Source organism: Pseudophryne corroboree, chromosome 2 (genome assembly GCF_028390025.1).
Source record: "Pseudophryne corroboree isolate aPseCor3 chromosome 2, aPseCor3.hap2, whole genome shotgun sequence".
Lineage (NCBI taxonomy): Eukaryota > Metazoa > Chordata > Amphibia > Anura > Myobatrachidae > Pseudophryne > Pseudophryne corroboree.
In genome coordinates this window covers 904821568-904843839 of record NC_086445.1, presented here as the reverse complement: position 1 = coordinate 904843839, position 22272 = coordinate 904821568, and positions in this window count along the sequence as shown.

Sequence of the window (22272 nt, the reverse complement as noted above, 5' to 3'; positions counted from 1 at the left end):
GGTTATGTTCTTCTATTTCTCTTTTTGTGCATCTTTTCCTATCTACAATTGTCTCTGACAATCTTTTGCTTGTTTTCTTCCTTTTCCCTCACCCTTTTTTCTCATCTTTTACCATATTGTTTTGGAATTTGGTGCCCCCGGTTGCCAGGTGGGAGGACACCCTCCTCAAATGTCTTATTGCTCTCCACTTGGAGATTGCTATTGTTTAATAGGGCACCCTTATGGGTTCACAAAAAGTTAAAATGGTTTTGTAACTTGGTTCATAATGTTGAGACTGTGTACACACATGGTTTATGTATAGTGATAGGAATGTATCCGTTGAATTCCTTTTCTTATTTATCATCAATGATCCATATCGGTCTGCTCGCTGGGACGGACTGGGATCAACAGTTAAGGTATAATATTCACCGTGGTTGGCCTAGGGTTGGTATCGGCTGAATGCTGTCAACCCATGACCCTCCCACAATAGTGCAGTCACGATTTCGGTTTGTGTCCTGGAACGTAGATGGGCTCAATACTCCCATTAAACGGAAAAAAGTCCTCACCTATTTGAAACAACTGAAACCTGATATAGTATTGTTGCAGGAAACACATTGGCGAATTTCAGATCCTAATGTACTACGGGATGTGTGGGTGGGAGAGTGTAGAGCAGCCTCCTTTACATCTAAACGCAGAGGCGTCCTAACTATTCTTAATAGATCACTCCCTGCCGCTATCTTAGATAGCCTGATCGACCAAGAGGGTAGATTCTTGTTCTTAAAAATAAAAATACTAAATACGCTCTATACAGTAGCCAATATATATGCCCCTAATGGCCCTAACGCATCTTTTTTCTCTGATATCTATATGAATTTGCAAGGTTGGGCAGAGGGAGAAATTATCATGGGAGGAGATTTCAACTGTGTACAGTCAGCTGGTCTTGATAAAACATCTATAACCGGTACACCTGCGATCACCACTCCACCCTCACTCACACTACTCACCTCTTCCTTACGACTGTCTGACCCCTGGAGAATTCGCAACCCCGACGCTCGCGAATATACCTTCTACTCCCACCCGCACCGTTCCTCTTCTCGATTAGACTTTTGGTTAATTACTGATTCTCTTCTGCATCATATAGTGGATACTAAAATTGAGCCAATATCACTCTCGGATCATGCTCCGATTTGGTTGTCAATCACCCTAGATACCCCATTGCCTAGGTCCTATAATTGGCGTTTCCCCGCTTATCTGGAAACTTCCGAGGACTTTAAACAATTTCTTAACAGAGCCTTCCTTAACTATACTGAGGATAACAGAATTCATGAGAACGATATTAATTTATTTTGGTCGGCTTCCAAACCAGTTGTCCGTGGACAAATATTAGAATACGTTTCCAGAAAGCGCAAACAATTGAATACCCAGTTGTGTGACCTGAGCAAGGCTTTAACTGCAGCGTATAATGCAATGACATTAATCGACTCCCCAGACAACAGACAAAAATATACTGATGCGAAACATCTCTATGACGCGCTTTGCACTGAGAGAGCCAGTTTCTCCTATGATGTACAGAGGAATAAATTCTTCCGAGGGGGTAATAAGTCGGGTAAATTATTAGCCAACTTAGTGAGATCATCCACTGCCCCTTCCCGTATAACTAGCTTACACACAGACCCAACTTCCTCAACTATGGACACACAAACTATGTCAAACACCTTCCTACAATATTATACAAATTTATACGCGGCACCTTTAGATAGCCCCACAGAGGGTATGAGGTTCCTGGAAAAAGCTGACTTACCTACATTAATAGAGGAAGAACGAGAATCACTAACGTGCCCTGTAACAGACACAGAGCTGCTGTTCTTGATTAAGTCACTTCATAATGGGAAATCACCAGGCCCAGATGGGTTTGGAGCAGTATATTATAAAATGCTAGCTCCCCACGTAACACCATATTTATTGACGTTGTTTAATGCACTACTGAATGGATCCCCTCCGCCCCCGAGATTCACTGAAGCTAGAATAGTAGTATTCCCTAAGCCGGGTAAAGACCCTTCATATGTTCAATCCTACCGACCCATATCCCTTCTCAACCAAGACCTAAAACTATTTACCAAATTACTGGCCACTCGTCTCCAACCGATACTAATACGTATTTTACATCCTACCCAAACGGGGTTTGTTAAAACTAGAACATCAGTACATAATGTAAGAACCCTGATAGCAGCAATACATAGTGTCAAAGACTCCACAACATCTAAAGCACTTGTGGTCAGCTGTGACGCCGATAAAGCGTTTGACCGTGTATCATGGGCACACCTACTTAGAATTTTCCACACCCAACAATTCGGTGAGGGGTTCACAAAAATCTTCAGTATGCTCTACTCTAATCCACAAGCTCACCTAACCATTAATGGATTGAACACACCGGCCTTCTCTTTACATAGAGGTACGCATCAGGGATGCCCCCTATCTCCTTTACTTTTTAATCTAGCTCTAGACCCACTGATACGCACTTGCGTGCAAAATGTTGCCTGGGAAGGAATAAAAATTGGCACACAACCAGTGAAGATTTCGGCCTTTGCGGATGACCTATTATTATATTTTAGTGATCCCATAAAGGCGTTCCCTTCTTTACTGGCCACGCTACATGACTTCCACTTGATCTCAGGCTTTTTAATCAATTTCGATAAAACAGAAGCCTTGGCTCTTGGACCCAAGGCCGCACAAAATTGGGGCTCCAGATTCCCCTTTAAATGGGCGACTGGTTTTATAACCTACTTAGGCTTACAATTTTCACCTACCCTAGCCGAACTATATTCACTGAACTTTTCCCGCGTCATTAACAAAATGATTGAGGATTTTACACGCTGGCAAAACTTGCCAGTATCATACATAGGTAGATGCCACTTGTATAAAATGATCTCCTTCCCTCGTTTATTATACCCGATCCAAATGCTCCCATTTCTTCTGACCAAACGAGATATCCAAACAATTAACAAGGCCCTTAATACCTTCATTTGGGCAAACAAGCGTCCACGTATAGCCCTTTTTAAATTAAAACAACAGACTACGCTGGGTGGCGTGAATTTGCCGTTCCCAGAAGACTATTCTTTGGCCGCTAATTATAGATATGCCCTAGACTGGGTAAGAGGTTCCTCTAGCTACACTAATACATCGCTGGAACAGCTTATGCTACCCCATGGTACTTTGTCTACCATATTGCATTCTACAGACCCCTCCATACTGACGTCCATCCGCTCGAACCCCTTGCTGCTCGCCCCGTGCAAAGCGTGGCAACATCTTCGAAAGCGCAAAGGACTGACAACTACCTGCTCCCTATTCCAACCTCTCCTACATAATCCAGACTTTCAAGGCGGAGACACAGATGTAATTATCAAGACTTGGTATTCTAAAGGTTTACGATTAGTGTATCAACTCCTAAATGTCACTTGTACTGAAGTACTCACCCTGTCACAATTAAAACTGAAATTCCCGAACTTACATATACCGTTATTCGCATATTTTCAAACCCGTAGCTTTGCAACACAATTGATGACACGCCTACGGCCAGTAGATTATAACTTTCTCCTAGACACCCAAATGCGCTTAAACCCTCAGGCTAACTATCCTACATCCTTTATTTATGCACATACCAGACGCCAGATTGACTTGGATTGTCAAACCACAGGCTTAGCTAAATGGTCGACCACTCTACCTGACATCCCCTTACAGACCATAATACGCTGGCACTTGATACTTAATAAATATTTAGTATCCTCTTCCTATGCTGAAATGCATTTAAAAATTTTACACAGGGCGTATTATACTCCTCGTCTCAGATACCTCACGGGCATATCCGAAAATTCCAACTGCTTCAAGTGCTCCTCACCTGATCTAGACATCATTCACTGCCTTTGGTCATGTCCCATAATACAACTATTTTGGAAAGAGGTCGGTAACTACATCACAACTACTTTAAATATTCCTCTCACACCAACTCTACTCTGGGCCTTTTGGAATCAATATGATCCTGAACATTGTTCATTATCTACAGGCAATAAATTGTTATTAGCTTGGATAGCAGCAGCTTCAAAAAAGACCATACTGTCCCAATGGATACACAAAACCCCTATACCTATAACCCTTTTATTTCCTAGACTGACGCATCTATTCCAAATGGACTGGATTGAATGCTCTCTTAGAGCGGAATCCAACTCTCCCAAATTCTTTGCAATATGGCTACCCTATGTGGTGACTCTACCACAACCAATCTGTGATAGCATACGAAAAGTAGTTAAATATACTACATGGTACAACACAGAGATACTCACAAGGGGATCACCACCCTTCTAACCATAACTTTGATGTTTCCAGGAACACCCTCTTAAATTAAAATTTATACATTGTTGATGGCAACAAGAGACAACTAATTCCTGTTAAACGTTTAATGATATCCGTAACCTCCTTTTACCATCACTAAACTTACTAATGTATGTGATTGCTTTTGTACAGATATAACGTTATACATACCTATACATCCAGAGATTTGAAATTGTCATGGATACTATTATCACTGTAAAGATATTGTATACAATGTATGTGTTACACGTGTATTTTTCCTTTTACCTAATAAACATATAAAAAAAAAAAAAAAGAAACAAGTGGTACAATTCATTGTTTTATCTCTGACAGTTCTTCAACACAGTGGTTGGCTCCTGAACTTGCCAGAATCACTGTTGATCCCAACGACGCGGATGTCGGACTTGGGAATAAGGTTAGATACAGAACTGTTGAGAGTTTGTTTTTTCCAGTGGAAAGAGATCTGAGGATCCAGAGTCGGATCAGATTTGCAATTGTGTAAATCCATCAATATGTTCCGTTGATGAAGAAGATGGTTGCGGACATGTGGTCCAGGTCTCCCCTGCGCATGCACCGGAAAATAATCCTATTTTCCAGGACCAGAATATATCTCCTGTGGTGGATACACAGTTCTCACCTCCTAGAGGGACGAAGGTTCGGGATCCAGGATTAGATCCTGGAGTCCATGGATACAAGTCTCCGAGGCTGGGGAGCAGTCTTTCCAGGGGAAGAATTTCTAGGGAAAATGGTCAAGCCGGGATGCTTGGCTGCAATAAGCATTCTGGAATCAAGGGCTATTTACATCGGCCTTCTGCAAGCAGAGCATCTTCTTCGCAATCTGCCCATCTTAATTCAGTCGGACAACTTAACAGCAGTGGCGTGATTAAACCACTAGGGCGGAACGAAGAACAAAGCGGCAATGGCAGAAGCCACCAGAGATTTCCGCTGGGCGGAAAGGCATGTAAACGCTCTGTTAGTGGTCTTCATTCCGGGTGTAGACAACTAGGAAACAGACTTCCTCAGCAGACACGATCTCCATCAAGGAGTGTGGGGTCTTCATTCAGTGGTTTTCACAAAAGTGACAAGTCTTTGGGGAATTCCTCAAATAGACATGATGGTGTCTTGCCTCAACAAGAAACTTCAGAGATATGGTTCCAGGTCAATGGACCCTCAAACAATAGCGGTGGACGCCCTGGTTACACCGTGGGTGTTTCAGTCGGTCTATGTGTTCCCTCCATTTCCACTCTTTCCGAAAAGGATAAAGATCATAAGAAGAACAAAAGTTCAGGCGATCCTCATTGTCCAGATCCTCGAGAATTACTCATAGAAGATTCCTGACCCCTTCCTCTACGGGAGGGCCTGTTACAGCAAGTACCGTGTGTATCAAGACTTACCGCGGCTGCGTTTGACGGCATGGCGGTTGAACGCCATATCCTAATCCGAAAGGGTATTCCCAGTGGAGTCATTCCCACACTGCTTCAGGCTAGAAAAGAAGTAACAGCGATGCTTTAACACCGTATTTGGAGAAAATATGTGTCTTGGTGTGGATCCAAGAAGACTCCTACGAAAAAAATTTCAGCTGGGGTGTTTGTTTTTTGCAAGCAGGTGTGGATGCGGGCCTAACTTAGGCTCCTTTAATGTACAAATTTCGGCCTTATCTATTTCCTTTCAGAAAGAATTGGCCTCCCTTCCAGAAGTTCAGACCTTCGTGAAGGGCATGCTGCACATCCACCCTCCCTTTGTGACCCCTGTGGCACCATGGAATCTTAACGTGGTGTTGTAATTACTTCAATCTCATTGGGTTGAACCTTTGCGTAAGGTTGAGTTGAAATTCCTTACTTGGAAAGTGGTCATGCTGTTGGCCTTGGCATCCGCAAGGTGGGTGTCTGAATTGGCAGCTTTGTCTCACAAAAGCCCATATTTAATCTTCCATGAAGATAGAGCGGAGTTGAGAACTCGTCAGCAATTTCTGCCAAAAGTGGTTTCATTGTTTTACCTAAACCAGCCTATAGTGGTGCCGGTGGCTACTGGCGCCTTGGCAGAATTGAAGTCCCTCGATGTGGTCAGAGCTTTCAAAATCTATGTCGCCAGAATGGCTCAGATTGGGAAAACAGAGGCTCTGTTGTCCTGTGGGCTCCCAACAAGATTGGGGCTTCTGCTTCCAAGCAATCTATTGCACGCTGGTTCTGTAATACGATTCAGCATGCTCATTCTACGGCAGGATTGCCATTACCGAAATCAGTGAAGGCCCATTCTACCAGAAAGGTGGGCTCATCCTGGGCGGCTGCCGAGGAGTCTCGGCATTACAGCTTTACCGAGCTGCTATTTGGTCGGGATCAAACACCTTTGCAAGTTTACAAGTTTGATACCCTGGTTGATGAGGACCTCTTGTTGGTCAATCGGTGCTGCAGAGTCATCCGCACTCTCCCGCCCATTCTAGAGCTTTGGTATAAACCCCATGGTTTTTGAAGCATCCCCAGCATCCTCTAGGACGTATGAGAAAATAGGATTTTAATACCTACTGGTAAATCCTTTTCTCTTAGTCCATAGAGGATGCTGGGCGCCCGTGCCAGTGCGTACTGTATCTGCAGTCATTAGGTATGTTTACACACATGGTGTGTTCTGTTTAAGTTAGCCTGCTGCTGACGATATTCAGGCCATAGCATGCGTTATGCTGTTACTGGTTGTGTTTACACACATAGGTTGTGTTACGTTATATGTCAGCGTATTCCTGCATATTTTTCATGTCGTTGGCTGGTATTCTATTGAATGCCACGTTCTGCGGCATATTGGAGGTGTGAGCTGGTAAAATGCTCACCAAGGTTTAACAATAAATTATTTCCTCGAAATGTCCATCTCCCTTGGCACAGTTCCTATAACTTGGGTCTGGAGGAGGGGCATAGAGGGAGGAGCCAGTTCACACCCATTCAAAGTCTTATAGTGTGCCCATGTCTCCTGCGGATCCCATCTATACCCCATGGTTCTTGAAGCATCCCCAGCATCCTCTACGGACTAAGAGAAAAGGATTTACCGGCAGGTATTAAAATCCTATTTTAGGGTTATATTTAGGCTGCAGTCAGGGTTAAGGTTTTTCGAAAACCAGATTGTCAACATGCTAACTCACCATGTCGACATATTGGCTCTATCAACATTATGTCAGTGTCAACATTTGACTTGTCAACATCCCATCAGTGTCGACACTCTGACCATGTCAATATTCAGGTTATAGAAGTTTCCTAAAGTATTAAGTATACCTATTGGGTGTCATTCCGAGTTGTTCGCTCGTTGCCGATTTTCGCAACGGAGCGATTAAGGCAAAAATGCGCATGCGCATGGTACGTAGTGCGCATGCGCTAAGTATTTTAGCACAAAACTTAGTAGATTTACTCACGTCCGAACGAAGAATTTTCATCGTTGATGTGATCGGAGTGTGATTGACAGGAAGTGGGTGTTTCTGGGCGGAAACTGACCGTTTTCTGGGAGTGTGCAGAAAAACGCAGGCGTGCCAGGATAAAACGCGGGAGTGTCTGGAGAAACGGGGGAGTGGCTGGCCGAACGCGGGGCGTGTTTGTGACGTCAAACCAGGAACAAAACGGGCTGAGCTGATCACAGTGTAGGAGTAAGTCTCGAGCTACTCAGAAACTGCTAAGAATTTTCTATTCGCAATTCTGCTAATCTTTCGTTCGCAATTCTGCTAAGCGAAGATACTCTCCCAGAGGGCTGCGGCCTAGCGTGTGCAATGCTGCTAAAATCTGCTAGCGAGCGAACAACTCGGAATGACCCCCCTTGTGTATTAGTGTAAGACACCACCATTGCTAAAAGGTGTCTCTAGAAGATGCATGTCTCTTTAGTGCTGAGCTAATAAGCAGGGAATGGTATTATTTATTACCTATTCTGGAAGAGCCTGCCTTGGCTGGTGTCTCCTTTCTCTCCTCCGGTGTTGTCAGCCTCCTTTTCTTAGCACCTGATAAGTACAATGTAAATGTTATTCTAGATTTGCTCCTACACACATAGGGGCTGATGCAGAGCAGAAGTCTGTGCGCAGAACATATGTTGCTTGTTATCGCACTGCACATGTTCCATGACCAAGCGTACATAGCTATGGGCAATGCAGAGAAGTGATGTGCGGTGAGGTCATTGACTGGGGAGGCACTGAGATTTTATATATATATATATATATATATCTCCTATATATTTGCCTTAATCTGTGACTCTGTGCTCGTAACGCTGGGCGGAGTCACAGAGCTGGGCGGAGTCAACTGCATCTGCTGTAGGGAGCTACTCCATACCCAGCGCCAGCAGCAGTCAGGTGCAAGACCCTACCTTACAGTATAGGAGGTGAGGATGGCCACTAGCTGCCGGCTGCTGTGCCTGTCCCCCCCCCCCCCCCCCCCAATTCACCTGTGACAGCGGGCTGTGTGCTGTGCAGTGCGGGTCACGAAAAGGGGGCGGAGTTACGACGGCACGAGGGGGCGGAGCTACACGGAATAGAGGGGCGGAGCTACACAGGACCAGACAGCTGAACAGTGGTGGAATCAGCATTGCAGTGACGGCCAGCCAGACTTGGTAAGTGTAGGGTGAGAGAGAAATGTGTGTGTGTGTGTGTGTGTGTGTGTGTGTGTGTGTGTGTGTGTGTGTGTGTGTATATATGGTGGTGTGTGTGTTTGTATATATGTGTGAATTGCGTGTGTGTGAGGTATGTCTGTGTGTGCGCACTTTATGGACGCCACTGCTGGGGGGGCCATTACATGCAAGGACGCTACTAATATAGGGGGGGCATTACGTATAAGGATGCTACTACTATAGGGGGGGCATTACGTATAAGGACGCTACTACTATAGGGGGGCATTACGTATAAGGACGCTACTACTATGGGGGGCATTACGTATAAGGACGCTACTACAATAGGGGGGGCATTACGTATAAGGACGCTACTACTATGGGGGGGCATTACGTATAAGGACGCTACTACTATGGGGGGACATTACGTATAAGGACGCTACTACTATAGGGGGACATTACGTATAAGGAGGCTACTACTATAGGGGGACATTACGTATAAGGAGGCTACTACTATGGGGGGGCATTACGTATGAGGACGCTACTACTATAGGGGGACATTACGTATAAGGACGCTACTACTATGGGGGGCATTACGTATAAGGACGCTACTACTATGGGGGGGCATTACGTATAAGGACGCTGCTACTATAGGGGGGGCATTACGTATAAGGACGCTACTACTATGGGGGGGCATTACGTATAAGGACGCTACTACTATAGGGGGACATTACGTATAAGGAGGCTACTAATACTGGGGGGCATTACATATAAGGACGCTACTACTGGGGGGGGCATTATGTATAAGGACTCTATTACTTCTGGGGGGCATTATGTATAAGGACGGTGCTACTACTACTGGGAGGGCATTACATGTAAGGATGCTACTACTACTGGGGGGGCATTATGTATAAGGACGGTACTACTACTGTGGGCACATTATGTATAAGGATGCTACTACTACAGGGGTGGCATTACGTATAAGGACGCTACTATTACTGTTGGGGGGCATTACATATAACTGCTACTACTACTGGGGGGCATTACGTATTAGGACGCTACTACTACGGGTGGGGCATTACGTATAAGGATGCTACTATTACTGTTGTGGGGCATTACATATAACTGCTACTACTACTGGGGGGGCATTATGTATAAGGACACTACTACTATTGGGGGGGCATTATGTATAAGGATGCTACTACTACTGGGGGGGCATTATGTATAAGGATGCTACTACTACTGGGGGGGCATTATGTATAAGGATGCTACTATTACTGTTGGGGAGCATTACATATAACTGCTACTACTACTGGGGGGGCATTATGTATAAGGACACCACTACTATTGGGGGGGGGCATTACGTATATGGACGCTACTACTACGGGTGGGGCATTACGTATAAGGACGCTACTACTACGGGTGGGGCATTACGTATAAGATGAATAAGATTGTGCTACATTGTGGCGTAATTTTAAATGGGGGTACTATTGTGTGGCCATGCCCCTTAGTTGTGAGACCACACCACTTTTCCCGATGCACAACAAAGGAATATGGGAGGGCGCAAAATTCATAGTTTGCAGGGGGGCGCCGAACACCCTAGCACCGGCCCTGGCCACCAGTAGCAAAAGTACACCACGGCCACTGACACTATCTGCAGGGAGGGGAACAGCGCTGATATGGAGGGTACTTGCAGGCAGCGAGTCGCCGCCCGCAGCTCCTCTCCCACCTACACACCATACCTGCCGCCTGACACCCACACCCCAGGGAGAGGGCGCTAGCTCAGGCACCGCTAGATCAGCATCTGCAGCATACAGACAAGGGCTGCCATGCTCAGCGGCAAGCGGTGCGGAGCATGTGCAGCGGGACAGCGCCAGGACGGGACACGCACTAATCAACATTGCTGCTGGGCCGGAGCTCCCTCCGTCTGCAACCTAAGGACGCGCGCCGCACCTCTCCAGGGAAACACCATGCCTGCCCGCCCACAGGGCTCCGGACGCTTACCTATGCTCCGCGATCACAGCAGCTGACGCTGCCATGCAGGATGGAGGAATGACGCCCGTCAGACGGGGCGGACAGTGTGCGGCGGAACGGGGCCAGGAAGGAATGCTGACCACGACCCATTGCTGCTGGGTCTGAGCTCCCTTCCTCTGCAGTCACCATCTCACAGCAGCAGCCTGGAGGTTAGTGGCCACCACGACCCGCACATCCTTACCTCAAACATACCTCACACATACCTCACACATACCTCACATATACCTCACATATACCTCACATACCTCACACATGAGAGCAAAGGTACACACACTGTGACATCACACCTGTAGCCCACCCCTATATCTGCTAAGTACTCCCCGTCACTATGCCCTGTCACCCTCATCCTGCTCTCTAACTGCCTGTCTGTGTACTGGCCTTCACCCCTCTCACACCATCACCAACCCTCACTAACTACCACAGAGACTATGTGCACTGATATCTGCCCCTCCACCACCTGCAGCGCCCCTGGACCCCTCCCCATCCCCCGCAAACCCCAGCACCTGCCCCTCCACCACCCGTGGCACCCCCACCCACTGCGCCTTCGGACCCCCTACCCCACCCGCAGTGTCTTCCAAACCCCTCCCCCATCTGCAGCAGCCCCTCCCCCATCAGCCACACCCCGCATCTGGCTCTCCCCCGCCCGCTGCACCTTTGGATCCCCTACCCCACCCACGCAGCAGGCCCTTCCCAATCCGCATCGCCTACACCATTCGCAACAGCACCGCACCCGCCACTCCCCCACCCATGTTACCCCCGCATCCACCCCTCCCCCACCCACCGCGCCACCTGGACACCTCCCCCATCCACTGCACACCCGCACCCACCCCTTCCCCATCTGCAGCGCCTTCGGAACCCCTCCTCCATCCGCAACAGCCCTGCAGCTGCCATCCCCCACCTGCGACACCCCTGCTCCTACCCCACCCACAGCGCCTTCATACCCCCTCCCCCATCCGCGGTCCCCACTCCCCAAACCCCTTCCTGTTGCAAGGGACTACGCCCCCTTCACCATCGGACGCCCTATCATTGTGCAATATTCAAACACTAACAAAATTAGGAATGCAGGTAATACTCCATATATTGAACCCCAGAAAGGCGTGCAGGGGTTAAGGGGGCGTAGCCCCTTCCGACGGTGTGAAGAGCGCCCGTAGGGCGCGATGAAGCACCTAGTATATATATATACACACATGCACAGAGAGGCGGCACTCACGGCTAGTTGTTTTCAAGGACAAAAAACGCCACACAAGAGGCTTGTTTCAACGTTTCAATTCGAGAGAATTTTCGTCAGGATACACATATACCATCAAAAAAGCTTACCTTATAAATGTGTTCAGGTGTGTTCGCCGCCTGGACCCGGCTCCCCGGCCGCGTCACTCGCAAATGACGTAATCGCGCCAAACGGCGCACGCCAGCATCACCATCACCATGGACACCCGGGGCGTGTTTACAACAAACGGGGAAGGGGATACAGCAGCTACAAAAATAGAATCGTGCATAAGCACATATGATATAAATACACAATGTGTATAATACACATACTCTCCCAATAATCAAGCCCATTAAGACTAATAGCGCCGAGAGTAGTTATCACATAGTTAATGACAACCAATAACAGACCATAAGTTAGTTAAAGCAAGATAACGATATCATTTCATTTAATCCAGCGAGATTCACAGCGTAATAGAGCCGATCCACGATCTCCGCCCCGTAAACGAGGCGGGATGTGGTCGATCATATGATACTTTAAACTGACTAAATTGTGGCGTGCCTCCAAGAAGTGGCGTGCCACCGGTTGGTCACTGGTGCCATTGTTAAGTGCCAGTTGTATAGCTGACCTGTGGGCCGTCATACGTTCTTTAAACTTACAGGTCGTTTTGCCCACATAAACAAGGCCACAAGGGCACACGATCTGATATACTACATATGACGATTCACAGGTAAGATGATGCTGAATCTGGTACTTTTTGCCTGTGCGAGGATGATAAAATGTTTCACCCGTGAGCAAAAACTTACAGGTAGTACAACTACATTTAAAACAACCATTCTTTTTCTGTTGCAAAAAACCAGTACGGGGTACCCCCCTGCCCGAAATATCGGTCCTCACTAATATATCTTTAAGATTTCTGGCACGTCTATAACAAGGCATTAATCTCGTATCACCCAATCCCAGATCCTTATCTGATTGGATGAGGTTCCAATGTTTCTTAGCAATATTTTTAATCTTATTTGAGGCTGTATTGAATGTGTTTATCCAAGGCAGCGAGGAATTATCCTTCTGTTGTTTGGATAATAATGAATTCCTGTCCATGGCTAAAACTTTCCTTTTACATTCCTGTAGAGACTGATAGTTATAGCCTCTATCCATAAATTTATTAATTAAATCATCGATTTGAGTTGCGGCTAGTCCTACATCACTATTGATCCGCAAAATGCGGATCATCTGTGAATAGGGCAACCCACCCTTCAAACTCCTGGGATGGCAACTAGAATTATGTAGAAAGGTATTCCGGTCAGTACTCTTACAGAAGACACTGGTATCAATTCTAGGCCCATTTCGAGTAATCATCACATCTAAAAATGCAATCTGATGTTGACTCATTGTGTAAATTAATTTAATAGGACTTGTAGTAACATTATGTCTGTCCAAAACACCGATCAGCATCTCTATAGGACCATTCCAAAATAACAGAAGATCATCTATATACCTGGTATAAAAAAATATATTCAAGGCAATAGATGGATCTTTAAAAAATAAATCAAATTCAACATCAAACATATAGATATTGCATAGGCCGGTGCGACGGCAGACCCCATCGCACACCCGCGGTTCTGTAGAAAAAATGTATTATCATACAGAAAAAAATTATTCGTAAGAATTAGTTCTAATAGCCTCAATAAAATATCTATATGTATGGAGGAAAGATCACTTTGAGTAGATAGAAATTTTTTAACAGAGGCCACACCCTCTTGATGAGGGATGACAGTATATAGGCTGGTCACATCAATTGTAACCAACCACAGATCTTCCGGCACCACCCCTAACCCATTCAATTTGTTTAGCAACATCGTGGTATCTAAAAGGAAATACGGTTGTTTCTGAATCAAGGGTTGTAACATAGAATCCAACAGAATGGCAGTGGGTTGAAATAACGACCCCCGTGCAGATATTATAGGGCGTCCCGGGGGCGGGTTGATACCCTTGTGTTAGGCGCCGGGGTCCGCTCGTCGGTGCGGCCCGGCGCCTAGCAACCAGGGACGCCGTGCGCGTACAGCCGCCGGCTCCCTGGCAACGCTAGACGCCGGGCGCACGGAGCCGCTCTGACCCTAGCAACGGGGACGCCACGTTCGGGCCGCGTTCCCCGTTGCTGGGTCTGTTCTAATTATTTTATGGTGTGCTGGCCGTGCAGCTTGCAAGCTGCACGGCATTCATTGTGATTACCCAGTCTGGCTCCTGATTGGGGAGCTCTCTGTTATAAGCACCCTTTGGACTTCCCACAGACGCCGGTGATAGCTTCCTGTTTGCCTGTGTCACTTGCAGAGAGTTCCAGTCTTGCTCTATCCGGTTGTTCCTGTCCTCAGTGGTCCTGTACTCGGAAAGTTGTCATCATTCCTGGAGTCTGACCGAGCACCTTTAACATCCTGTGGTGTTCGTGAGTCACGGCGCAGCCGTGTGTTGCGGCTTGTCCGCTTACTGTTTATTATTTAGTATATTTGTGTTCTGGAGCTTTTGCGGAGGATTCCGCTCCCACAGATCCACTCTGGTATCCAGCGGTGCTGGATAGGAGTAACGGATCGGTGGATCCTTGGTTGTCCTTTTCCCTGGCGGCTAGTCCGCACATACCTTTGGTTTAAGTTAGTTAGCTTGTAACCCCTGGCCTGGTTGCTTAGTCAGAGGGCCCCTTGTTATCACCCTGTCTCGGATTTCCCTTTGTCTCCCATTAAGACCTGAGGGGGCATCGGGGTTGGGCAGACATAATCCGCCCTTCGAACGCGGCTGCCATGGGCTCAAGCAACCATAGTCTCGCAGGGGATTTCTGATAACACGGGCGAGACAACGGAGTTAGGGCGCCAGGGGTTACTAGGCTCTCCTGCTCCCACTACCAGCAGATCTTCCCTGTACTCAGACCTCTGCCATAAGATCTCCTCTGGTCTGGAGTTCGGGAATCATAACATTATCACCGGCCAGACAAAAAAAAAAAAAAATTAAAAGGAGTTAATTTTTTTTCACTTATTCAGTTGGGAGATTTTGTCGGCCTCATGAATCCCACCGGTGTTGGGCCAAATCCTGGCCAACTTCTAGTTAGTCAGATTCAAGAACTTACTCAGATGGTTCAGGATCTGTCCCTCCGGGTGAGGTCACAGGAAGATCTGTTACGGACTTCCCCGAGGGTCATCCCTGAACCAAAAATGCATCTGCCTGACCGTTTTTCTGGGGATAGAAAACAGTTTTTTAATTTTAAAGAGTCTTGTAAACTTTATTTTCGTTTAAGACCAGTCTCCTCAGGTACGGAGGCTCAGCGGGTTGGAATTATTATTTCTCTGCTTCAGGGGGATCCTCAGACCTGGGCTTTTGGTTTAAAGACAGACGATCCGGCCTTATTATCTGTAGACGCCTTTTTAAAATCTTTAGGGCTATTGTATGACGACCCTGATAGAGAGGCGTCCGCTGAGAGTCAGTTGCGTGCTCTCAGACAAGGTAGGAATCCCGCAGAGATTTATTGTACGGAGTTTCGCCGTTGGTCGAACGACTGTGGATGGAATGACCCAGCCTTACGCAGTCAGTTTCGCCTCGGCTTATCTGAATCTATAAAAGACAGTCTCCTTCAGTATCCCGCTCCTGAGACTCTCGATAAACTCATGGAGCTCTCTATTAAGATAGATCGTCGGCTCAGAGAGCGGAGGGCTGAAAAAGGAGCATCTGTCGGATCTACTCCTTGTGTTTTTTCCATTCCTGTGGACATGGAGGAGCCTATGCAGATAGGTCTCTCCAAATTGTCTCCAGAAGAAAGAACCAGGAGGCAAAATTCTGGTCTTTGTTTATACTGTGGAGGTAAGGGACATTTTGCCCGTAGTTGTCCGAACAAGTCGGGAAACTTCCCGACCAAGTGAGTTGTGAGGGGGTTCACTTTGGTCTGCAGCTTATCTCCTCAAATAATTCACTGTTAGTTCCTGCTAAAGTTTCCTTTGGCAGCCTCTGTTCCTCGGTCTCTGCTTTTGTGGACAGTGGAGCTGCAGGGAACTTTATGGATTTAACATGGGCCAAGGCCTTAGGTATTCCTCAGTTAACCTTGGGTAGGTGTGTCACCATGCATGGTTTAGATGGGAGTCCCTTGTCCAATGGGGTTATTTCTCTCTGTACACCTCCTGTTTTACTTTCGGTAGGAGCTCTGCATTCTGAAAAGATTGAGTTTTTCCTTACCCATTGTCCAGCAGTTCCTGTGGTTCTGGGTCACCCTTGGCTGGCCTTTCATAATCCCATCATTGATTGGCAGTCGGGGGAGATCTTACAATGGGGTACCATCTGTAATAAAGAATGTATTACGCTTCCTATCCGAGTAGCTGCCGCCGTTCCCGCACCCATTCCTGTGGAATACCAGGATTTTGTTGATGTATTTTCCAAGGGCAATGCGGATATTCTGCCTCCCCATAGGCCTTATGATTGTGCCATTGAGCTAATTCCTGGTGCCACGTTGCCTAAAGGAAGGTTATATGCATTGTCTGGTCCTGAAACTGTGGCCATGAATGAGTATGTGAAAGAAAGCCTTGGGAAAGGATTTATCAGGCCATCTAAATCCCCTTTAAGTGCAGGTTTCTTCTTCGTAGAGAAGAAGGATGGTTCACTTAGACCCTGCATTGACTTTAGAGCTTTGAATAAAATCTCAGTAAAGAATACTTACCCTCTGCCGCTGATCTCTGTCCTCTTTGATCAGCTACGTTCGGCTGTGATTTTTTCTAAGATTGACCTGAGAGGAGCATATAACCTCATCAGAATCAAGTCAGGGGATGAGTGGAAAACGGCATTCAGTACTCAGTCAGGCCACTATGAGTATCTGGTTATGCCATTTGGCCTGTCTAACGCTCCGGCAGTTTTCCAGGATCTCATTAACGATGTGCTCCGTGAGTTTCTTGGAAGGTTCGTTGTAGTCTACTTAGACGATATTTTGATTTATTCTGACTCTGTAGAACAACATGTTACCCAGGTGCGTCAGGTTCTAAAAAAATTACGTGAAAATCACCTATATGCCAAGCTTGAGAAGTGTGAATTTCATGTCACGGAGGTATCCTTTTTAGGGTACATTATTTCCCCTCGGGGATTCTGTATGGAACCAAAGAAGCTCCAAGCCATCCTTAGTTGGGCGCAACCCACCAACTTAAAAGCAATTCAGCGCTTTTTAGGGTTTGCGAACTACTATAGAAGATTTATTCACTCCTTCTCTGACCTAGTTGCTCCCATTGTGGCACTGACTAAGAAGGGAGCAGATCCTACCAATTGGTCACATGAAGCTGAGTTATCTTTTCAGGCCTTGAAACAAGCCTTTGTCTCAGCCCCTGTCCTCAGACATCCCAACCCAGAATTGCCTTTCATTGTTGAGGTTGATGCCTCGGAGGTTGGAGTAGGGGCTATCCTATCTCAGAAGGATCCGGATTCCCTCGAATTACATCCTTGTGCCTTTATGTCCAGGAAATTCTCATCTGCAGAATCCAACTACGATGTTGGTAACCGGGAATTGCTGGCTATTAAATGGGCTTTCGAGGAGTGGAGGCATTGGCTTGAAGGAGCGACTCATACCATTTCAGTTTTGACTGATCACAAAAATCTTCAATACATTGAATCAGCTAAACGACTGAATGCCCGGCAGGCTCGTTGGGCTTTATTTTTTACTCGTTTCAAATTTATTATCACCTTCAGGCCAGGTTCCAAGAATACTAAGGCAGATGCCCTGTCACGCAGTTTTCTTCCAGTTCAAGACAACAGTCCTGTTACTCCCATACTTCCGTCTTCAGTCATTCGGGCAGGCCTCACACAGGATGTATTTACCCAGTTAAAGCTGCTTCAACATCAAGCTCCTGGAAATACTCCTGCTGGTCGTCTTTTTGTCCCTGAGTTTTTGAGAGCAACTGTTTTGACGGAGTTTCATGATAGCAAAGTTGCCGGGCATCCGGGAATCGCTAAGACTTTGGAATTAGTCTCCCGCTCTGTATGGTGGCCTGGTCTTTCCAAAGACATTAAAGAGTTTGTTTTTTCGTGTCAGGTCTGTGCACAGCATAAAGTTCCTCGTTCTTTGCCTATCGGTCAACTTATGCCCTTGAATGTTCCTCTTAGGCCATGGTCGCATATCTCCATGGATTTTGTGGTGGACCTCCCTCTGTCAGCCGGATGCCGAGTCATATGGGTGGTAGTGGACCGTTTTAGCAAAATGGCCCATTTCATTGCTCTTCCCCGATTGCCATCTGCCCAGGGATTGGCAGTCTTGTTCCTCCGCCATGTTTTCAGACTCCATGGCTTACCCACTGATATTGTTTCTGATCGGGGTCCACAATTCATTGCACAATTTTGGAAGTCTTTTTGTGCTTCATTAAAGATGAAATTATCTTTAACGTCTGGCTATCATCCCCAATCCAATGGGCAGACTGAGCGAGTTAATCAATCTCTAAAACAATATTTGCGTTTGTACTCGGCCAAACTCCAAAATGACTGGTCTGAGTTTCTTCCATTGGCGGAGTTTGCTTATAATAATGCCTGTCATTCTTCCACCAATGTGTCTCCATTTTTTGCAGTTTTTGGTTTTCACCCCAGGGCTAATTCATTTTTTCAACATTCCTCTGTCTCCTCACTGGCCCTGACCTCTCATCTTAGACTCATTTGGAGAAAAGTACACCTGGCTCTCAGAAAAGCGGCATTCCGGGAAAAAAGATTTTCTGACAGGCTCCGGCGGCCGTGCACTTTTAAAGTAGGAGATAGGGTGTGGTTGTCGACTCGCAACATTAAACTTCGACAAACCTCAGCCAGATTGGGTCCTAAATTTATTGGACCATTTCACATTATCAAAAAAGTCAATCCAGTTGCTTTCCGGTTACGTTTACCAAAAACTTTACGGATCGGAAATACCTTCCATTGCTCATTGCTGAAACCATATGTTTCGTCCAGTAGATTTCCTCGTAAAATATCTCAGGGGAGATCACCAATAAATGTACAGGGTCAGCAGGAGTTCCTGGTTGAGAAGGTTCTCGATTCCAAGTTTTCCCGGGGTCGGCTTTATTTTTTGGTACATTGGAGAGGTTATGGGCCAGAGGAAAGGTCTTGGGTCCTGGATGAGGATCTTCATGCCCCGAGGCTCAAAAGGGCATTTTTTCGAGAATTTCCTCAGAAACCTGGCTTTAGGGGTTCCTTGACCCCTCCTCAAGGGGGGGGGTACTGTTAGGCGCCGGGGTCCGCTCGTCGGTGCGGCCCGGCGCCTAGCAACCAGGGACGCCGTGCGCGTACAGCCGCCGGCTCCCTGGCAACGCTAGACGCCGGGCGCACGGAGCCGCTCTGACCCTAGCAACGGGGACGCCACGTTCGGGCCGCGTTCCCCGTTGCTGGGTCTGTTCTAATTATTTTATGGTGTGCTGGCCGTGCAGCTTGCAAGCTGCACGGCATTCATTGTGATTACACAGTCTGGCTCCTGATTGGAGAGCTCTCTGTTATAAGCACCCTTTGGACTTCCCACAGACGCCGGTGATAGCTTCCTGTTTGCCTGTGTCAGTTGCAGAGAGTTCCAGTCTTGCTCTATCCGGTTGTTCCTGTCCTCAGTGGTCCTGTACTCGGAAAGTTGTCATCATTCCTGGAGTCTGACCGAGCACCTTTAACATCCTGTGGTGTTCGTGAGTCGCGGCGCAGCCGTGTGTTGCGGCTTGTCCGCTTACTGTTTATTATTTAGTATATTTGTGTTCTGGAGCTTTTGCGGAGGATTTAGCTCCCACAGATCCACTCTGGTATCCAGCGGTGCTGGATAGGAGTAACGGATCGGTGGATCCTTGGTTGTCCTTTTCCCTGGCGGCTAGTCCGCACATACCTTTGGTTTAAGTTAGTTAGCTTGTAACCCCTGGCGTGGTTGCTTAGTCAGAGGGCCCCTTGTTATCACCCTGTCTCGGATTTCCCTTTGTCTCCCATTAAGACCTGAGGGGGCATCGGGGTTGGGCAGACATAATCCGCCCTTCGAACGCGGCTGCCATGGGCTCAAGCAACCATAGTCTCGCAGGGGATTTCTGATAACACGGGCGAGACAACGGAGTTAGGGCGCCAGGGGTTACTAGGCTCTCCTGCTCCCACTACCAGCAGATCTTCCCTGTACTCAGACCACTGCCATAAGATCTCCTCTGGTCTGGAGTTCGGGAATCATAACACTTGTGTATCTTAGGTAAAGTATAAATTAATGGCACTACAGGAAATTCAGGTATCAATAGATCATATACTTCCTCAGAAATAAAACCCACATCCTTAGCCATAATAAGCTGTAAGAGTGATAGTGTAGGACCTGCATGAAGGTGGGGTACCTTGGAGCGGTATGCAGGCTTCTGTGCATTGGCCAATTCACTAACTAAACCCCCATCATTTATTCATTTATCCAGAGATGTTGTGAGGATAATTGAGCTTATTTTGGTGAGTGCTGTACTTTTTGTTTCTATATTTTTGAGTAGGTGGCCATGGGCTACATGCACCCCACCCTATTAGTGGCGAGTGCGGATACTGCACCCCACTTCTGGGGTGGCGAGTGCTGTGGTTTTCTATATGCTGGTGTGTGTGTGTGTGTGTGTGTGTGTGTGTGTGTGTATATATATATATATATATTTTATATTATTTCTGAGGGCACCCGGGTACATATGTTTGTAACTTTTTGGAGTGCTTGACACCAGATGCTTTTTATATATATATATATATATATATATATATACAAATTCCCAAGTGCGCTAAAGTGGAATGTAATTACTGTTAGGCGCCGAGGGTCCGCCCGTCAGTGCGGCCCGGCGCCTAGCAACTAGGGACGCCGCAGGCAGACAGCCGCCGGCTCCCTAGCAACGCTAGACGCCGGGCGCACGGAGCCGCTTAGACCATAGCAACGGGGACGCCACTGTCGGACCGCGTTCCCCGTTGCTAGGTCTAATTAATCAGGTCAAATTGTATCCTGGCCGTGCAGCATGCAGCTGCACGGCATAATTATGATTACCCTGTCTGGATCCGGATTGGAGGGTTTCCTAATAAAAGCACTCTCAGGACTTCTCACAGACGCCGGTGTTAGCTTCCTGTTGGCTGTGTCAGTTACAGAGAGTTTCCAGTCCTGCTCAATTCGGTTGTTCCTGCCCTCAGTGATCCAGTACTCGGAATTTGTCATCTATTCCTGGAGTCCTACCGAGCACCTTTAACATCCTGTGGTGTTCGTGAGTCGCGGCGTAGCCGTGTGTTGCGGCTTGACCGCTTACTATTTATTATTTAGTTTTATTGTGTTCCGGAGCTTTTGCGGAGGATTCCGCTCCCACAAGTCCACTCTGGTATCCAGCGGTGCTGGATAGGAGTAACGGATCAGTGGATCTTTGGTTGTCCTTTTCCCTGGCGGTTTTGTCCGCACATACTTTTGGTTAAGTTAGATAGCTTGTAACCCCTGGCCTGGTTGCTTAGTCAGAGGGCCCCTTGTTATCACCCTGTCTCGGATTTCCCTTTGTCTCCCATTAAGACCTGAGGGGGCATCGGGGTTGGGCAGACATAATCCGCCCTTCGAACGCGGCTGCCATGGGCTCAAGCAACCATAGTCTCGCAGGGGATTTCTGATAACACGGGCGAGACAACGGAGTTAGGGCGCCAGGGGTTACTAGGCTTCCCTGTTCCCGTAACCAGCATATCTTTCCAGTACTCAGACCTCTGCCATAAGATCTCATCTGGTCTGGAGTACGGGAATCATAACATTAACACCGGCCATACTAAAATTTAAAATTAACAGGAGTTAATTTTTTCCCTTATTCAGTTGGGAGATTTGTCAGCCTCATGAATCCCACCGGTGTTGGGCCAAATCCGGGCCAGCTTTTAGTTAGCCAGATTCAAGAGCTTACTCAGATGGTTCAGGATCTGTCCCTTCGGGTGAGGTCACAGGAAGATCTGTTACGGACTTCCCCGAGGGTCATTCCTGAACCAAAAATGCATCTGCCTGACCGTTTTTCTGGGGATAGAAAGCAGTTTTTTAATTTTAAAGAGTCTTGTAAACTGTATTTTCGTTTAAGACCAGTCTCCTCAGGTACGGAATCTCAGCGGGTAGGAATTATTATTTCTCTGCTACAGGGGGATCCTCAGACCTGGGCTTT